The 5,572-nt window shown below is 40.9% G+C and overlaps 1 protein-coding gene across 5 annotated transcripts in view; it reads left to right on the forward strand.

Annotated features, from left to right (window-relative positions):
- RNF24 (ring finger protein 24) overlaps window positions 1–2,619 on the forward strand; it is a 105,792-nt gene extending 103,173 nt beyond the window's left edge. For 4 of the 5 annotated variants that reach the window (XM_056553608.1, XM_056553603.1, XM_056553617.1 and 1 more), the window contains one exon: window positions 1–2,619. This exon is cut by the window's left edge and continues 230 nt beyond it. The gene's annotated coding sequence lies outside the window, so the exon portion shown is untranslated. The other variant, XM_056553615.1, reaches the window with a different exon arrangement.
- Window positions 2,620–5,572: the final 2,953 nt, after the last annotated feature.

A 5,572-nucleotide genomic window follows, 5' to 3' on the forward strand; every position in this document is an offset into this window, starting at 1 on the left:
CTGGTCGGGAGCTGATTGATTCCCGCGACGATCTCCGACTTGGATATGTGGACTCTGTAGCAACCAAAAGCACTTTCATCGCCTGCCTCCATGCAGGGGAGACACAAGCGGACTTGGCAGCAGTATTAGGCCTTGGACGAGCACTTTACAAGATTTCACTGAGACTCTTACAGCTTTTTTTTTTTTTCTTTATATGGGAAATCTTTACTGGAAGTTTCACTGTGCCAGGGTCAGAAGTGGCACTACTGTCCATTTACAAAGGGAAGGGATGGTACCAAACCAAGGAGAAGCTGGGAGATTGGGTATTGCCGCACTATGCAAACTGCTTACCGTAAACCGTGCCCATCTGTGTATGGGAGAACACCCTGCACGCCTGCGTCTGTCTGTAAATATGCTTATATCCTCGGCAGGATACAAAGCATAAACTGATATCGTCTTCTTCGGGGTGCCCGTCGCTGGCATGCAGCCATTTTGTCAGCTTGACCAATATTTCAACTGTTGGGTCTTTAGGCCCTAGTTACAGCAACGGGGTATGAGTCACAAGGTACCTTATTGCTGAAATGGGCACAAATAAAGAAAAATGGCGTAGACCATAGGATTCATCCTCCTGAATATTGGTATGGCCCAAAATGTCTGCATTCCATTCACTATGAAACAAGACTGTTACATGTCCTAGATATATGATAGTTAAAGGAGAACTCCAGAATGATCTATTTGTATCCAGGAATATAAAGACCAGAGATAATTTCTAATCTCTTCAGGTTGTATGTGGTTTTACAACTTGGCTCCATTCATTTCAATGGAACGGAGTTGCATTACTACAAACAGCCTGAGGACAGGTGTGGTGCTGTTGTTCCAATCCGGGATAACCCCTTTAAAGGGATTATCCAGGAATCGAAAAGCATAGCTAATTTCTTTCAAAAACCGCCCCCTGTCTGTCTCCAGGTTGGGGGTGGTATTACAACTTTGCTCCATTCACTTCAATGGTACTGAGCTGCACAACCACACCCAACCTGGAGACAGACGGGGAATGGTATTTGAAAGAAATAAGCTACGTTTTTTGATTACTAGATAACCCATTTAAGCCGGTTTTCATAGATTTAAAATGTGAATAATTTTTTTTTATATCTTATCCCCCTGATGAGTTATTGAAATTGCAATCTTTGTCCCTATGACAACACTTCCTGTCTACTGAGACGCAGACCTACAGTAACCAGCTGTCACCCATTCAACCGAAGGCAAAAGAAACTAAGGGATTTGATTGGTTACGGTCAGGTCCATTGTACCAGGGTAGATGCAGGAAGTCTTGTCATAGAAATAAAATTCTCAATTTAGAATTTAATACAAGAAAGGCAAATTTTAGTTTTAGAGGCATTACTGTAGATCTGGGAGTTCTTCTAGAAGTCACTGGGCACCTGCGAAATTATTGAGTGCTTGACAACTTAGCAGCACTTAGAATATCGCACCCTTTCGTAACCCATAATGATACCAGGCAATGTTGGTGAGATAATGCCAATGCCCATAAGACGGTTATAATTATAATATATATTTATAATACATGACATTTTTGCTAGGAAGAGAAAGGGACAAATGTAGATTCTTGAGAATTTTTAATTTTTTTTTACAAATAAGAAAAAATGATGACCAATTAACCCAATTGCATGTTAATATGTAGTGGCCCGTGACCAGACTTACTTGCCGGATCGGTCAGGGTCTGCCATGGTGTCGGCCTTCACTGTATAAAAACTAGAGCACTTACAAAAATTTTACAGATGGGTGACCGTCTTATAGAATTACCCAGGGGGTATTATATACAGGGTGGGTTGGGTCAGAAACCACCCAAATATATAAAGTGGGATTGTTTCGTCTGGCCTCTGTCCCTCTCCTTTAAATCACTGTTAACGTAGAACTTGTTGTGAGTTGGAAATGGTGGCGGGGTATTGACTGGGACCACCTTGGTCTTCACGAGAGCACGGAAGAGCGGTGTAGTCACCTCTGTGGGCTGGAATCTGTTGCTAGGCAACAATTATATATATCATTTTTTATTTTTTTTTAAGCAGTAGAATTCGTAACCCTTTGGGCCATTCACAATTTGGTTGGCTTCGGAGCTGAAATCTCACAGTATTCCCTCCTTGTTCAGTGTCTGCACGTAGCAGTGCACAGTAATCTGAGGTAGGAAAAAACCCTCTAAGCTTATAGGGACGTGTCTGGCAACAGGCTTTCTGACGGTTTCCGATAACATTGTGTTTTTATTTTTAAACAATTTTAGGATTTATTCTATATTGTGACTATAGGTTTGTCTGTCTTAAATTTTCACGAATGTGATGTGTAAAGAGTGTTCGCTAATTCGAGTAATTTCCTAAAATTGAGACAAAACTGGCCACTTTCTTACTGCTACAGCGCCACCTCTAGGCACATGTTGTCTCTGGTATTGCAGCTCGGCTTCATTGATGTGTATAGGGCTTAGTTGCAATGCCACGCCCATCCAGTGGACAGGTGTGGTGCTGTTTTAAAGGGGTACTCGGCTGCTCAGCGTTTGGAACAAACTGTTCCGAACGCTGGAGCTGGCTTCGGGAGCTCGTGACATCATAGCACTGCCCCCTTATGTCACGCCCCGCCCTCTCAATGCAAGTGTATGTGAGGGGGCGTGACGGCTGTCACGCCCCCTCCCATAGACTTACATTGAGGGGGCGGGGCATGACGACATGAGGAGGCGGGGCTATGACATCACGAGCTGCCGACGCCAGCGTTCAAAATAGTTTGTTCCAAATGCAGAGCAGCAGAATACCCCTTTAAGGAAGACAGCAGCCATGTTTATCCTAAACCTTTTTACTACGTAAATCATGGTAAAAGCGCTCCACTTATCACGTGACCTCTCATTTTTGTTATGTTGTTCAAGCTCCTCCCACAAGGTCCTGCACATATTGTTGCACATTGATTTTCATACTATTTTTCTTTTAGACCTCTTACAGCCAGGAAGCAGTGTCCAGCATTTATCACCAAACCTATTACTTTATTTTTGCGTCATTTATTTACCAAACAAGGTTTATACAGAAGTGGTGGTCGTGTTTTTGGGATGAGCTGGATTGTCCTGATACTAAACTGTTTTCTTTTAAAGCAAAAAATGGCATTTGACCCCATACTTATAGAATTATTCTACATAAATGTTGTCACTTTCTAAATATATTACATCCAGATTTCAATCTTGCGTTTTACTTCAGAGCTGCATTTGGAATTCTGCCGGCTTCAGAACCGAAATCTCGAAGTATTCCCTTCCTGTTCAGTGTCTGCACAGAGCTTGCTACTGTTATCTATATTTTTGGGAGGTGTTGCCTTTACATCGGCCACAGAATAGTGAGTACAGCTCTGCAGTATAATACAGGATATAACTCAGGATCAGTACAGGATAAGTAATGTAATGTATGTACACAGTGACCCCACCAGCAGAATAGTGAGTACAGCTCTGGAGTATAATACAGGATATAACATAGGGTCAGTACAGGATGTAGTAATGTATGTACACAGTGACTCCAGAGCTGTACTCACTATTCTGCTGGTGAGGTCACTGTGTACATACATTACATTACTTATCCTGTACTGATCCTGAGTTATATCCTGTATTATACTCCAGAGCTGTACTCACTATTCTGCTGGTGAGGTCACTGTGTACATACATTACATTACTTATCCTGTACTGATCCTGAGTTATATCCTGTATTATACTCCAGAGCTGTACTCTCTATTTTGCTGGTGGAATCACTGTGTACATACATTACATTACTTATCCTGTACTGACCCTGTGTTATATCATGTATTATACTCCAGAGCTGTACTCACTATTCTGCTGGTGGAGTGTAATACAGGATATAACACAGGATCAGTACAGGATAAGTAATGTAATGTATGTACATAGTGACCCCACCAGCAGAATAGTGAGTACAGCTCTGGAGTATAATACAGGATATAATTCAGAATCAGTACAGGATAAGTAATGTGATATATTAACACAGTGACCTCCCCAGCAGAATAGTGAATGCAGCTCTGCCGTACAATTCAGACTACAATTTGGGATCAGTACAAGATAAGTAAAGTATTAACAAAGCGACTCAACTTTTTATGTAGATTATCTCTAATAATGGTGTTGATTGGTGCATCCAAGCAACCAACAATATTACCAATATAAACCAATGGTGTTAAAGCTTCAGAAGTGGCATTTATTTCAGTATCCCGGCATGATACACGCATCCCCATTCATGCATTGAAATAGGTCTTCATTCTTCTAGATCCAAGGGGGTATCGTTTGTCCATGTGGAGACCACAAGCTGACATAGGGAGTTTTACAGGCCATGCAATGCTTCCTTGGTAAAGGGTGTACAAGTTACATCTCCTCCAGAAGAAGGCGCATAAGTTCCCCAGTCACATTTCAAGGCTCTTCAATGAGTTGGAGATTGAGTTATAGGGTAGCTTCTTCTAATAGTGGGCACCAAATAGCCACCTTTCATGTGCCTGAAAAAGAGATAATTTGCTTACATATTTACATATACAAATCTACTACTACAACCGCCAATGGTGGTGCTGAGTTGAGGGGTCTCTAGTTTGTGGCCTTCCGTTTATGGAGTCCTACCAAAGGTATCATCTTACATGTTACATAGTAACAGTTCATAAGGTTGAAAAATAAGACCAGAGTCCATCAAGTTCAACTTATATCCCTAATGAGTCCCTACTGAGTTGATCCAGAGGAAGGCAAAACACCCTCATACTAGAGGAAAAAATTCCTTCCCGACTCGAATAGAACAGAAGATTCCCCTTTTCAAATTAAATAGGAAAGTCCGGTTTTTCACGCGTTTCAGGGTTTTTCTTGTGGTTGTTAGATGAGACTACAGTCTTGTGTATGGCGTTCAAGAGGAATAATTTAAATTTTTTTCAATAACGTGCCTAACCCGAACACTTCTAAAGAACATCACACAATTGCTTTGCTGTGTAGAATTTTTAAAATTTTCTTTAAAAAAATTATTGGCCACACTTTTTGCATTGCGGAATCACAATGTATAGTATCTACTGTTTGGGGAGTGATCTTCCATTAGTAATCTTATGGTAGCTATCCCGCCATGTGTTACAGAAAATAACTGGTTACGGTAGACGTGCCCATGAGGGGTTTTTAAAAAACTGTCAGTTATTTTTGAATTCCTTATATCGGTCGTGGTGATTGGTCAGAAGTGTAGTGTACTGGTAGCTTCCTAGTCGTGCCTGAATGATTAAATAGCCGAGTCTTTATACTTGCCTACAAGGGCTATGATGCTTTAGAAAGAGATGTGCATAGTATTCTCAATGGGTATCATGATTTTGGTGTACAATATTTTCTCCCTTTTATTACTTTGTCAGACGTAAGCGTTTTGGCTTTATTAGCCCTATGGTGCCATTACCTGATTTTTGTTATAAAAGTGAAAATTTGGTCAAATTGGTTTCCAAAATTTTCAACCTTTTTAAACAGACAATGGGGGCAGCCATCATGTGGTATTACTTTAACAATTGCTTTAAAAAGACAAATATGACCTATAAACTACTCCCATAA

This window comes from Hyla sarda, chromosome 1 (genome assembly GCF_029499605.1).
Source record: "Hyla sarda isolate aHylSar1 chromosome 1, aHylSar1.hap1, whole genome shotgun sequence".
In the NCBI taxonomy this organism is placed as follows: domain Eukaryota; kingdom Metazoa; phylum Chordata; class Amphibia; order Anura; family Hylidae; genus Hyla; species Hyla sarda.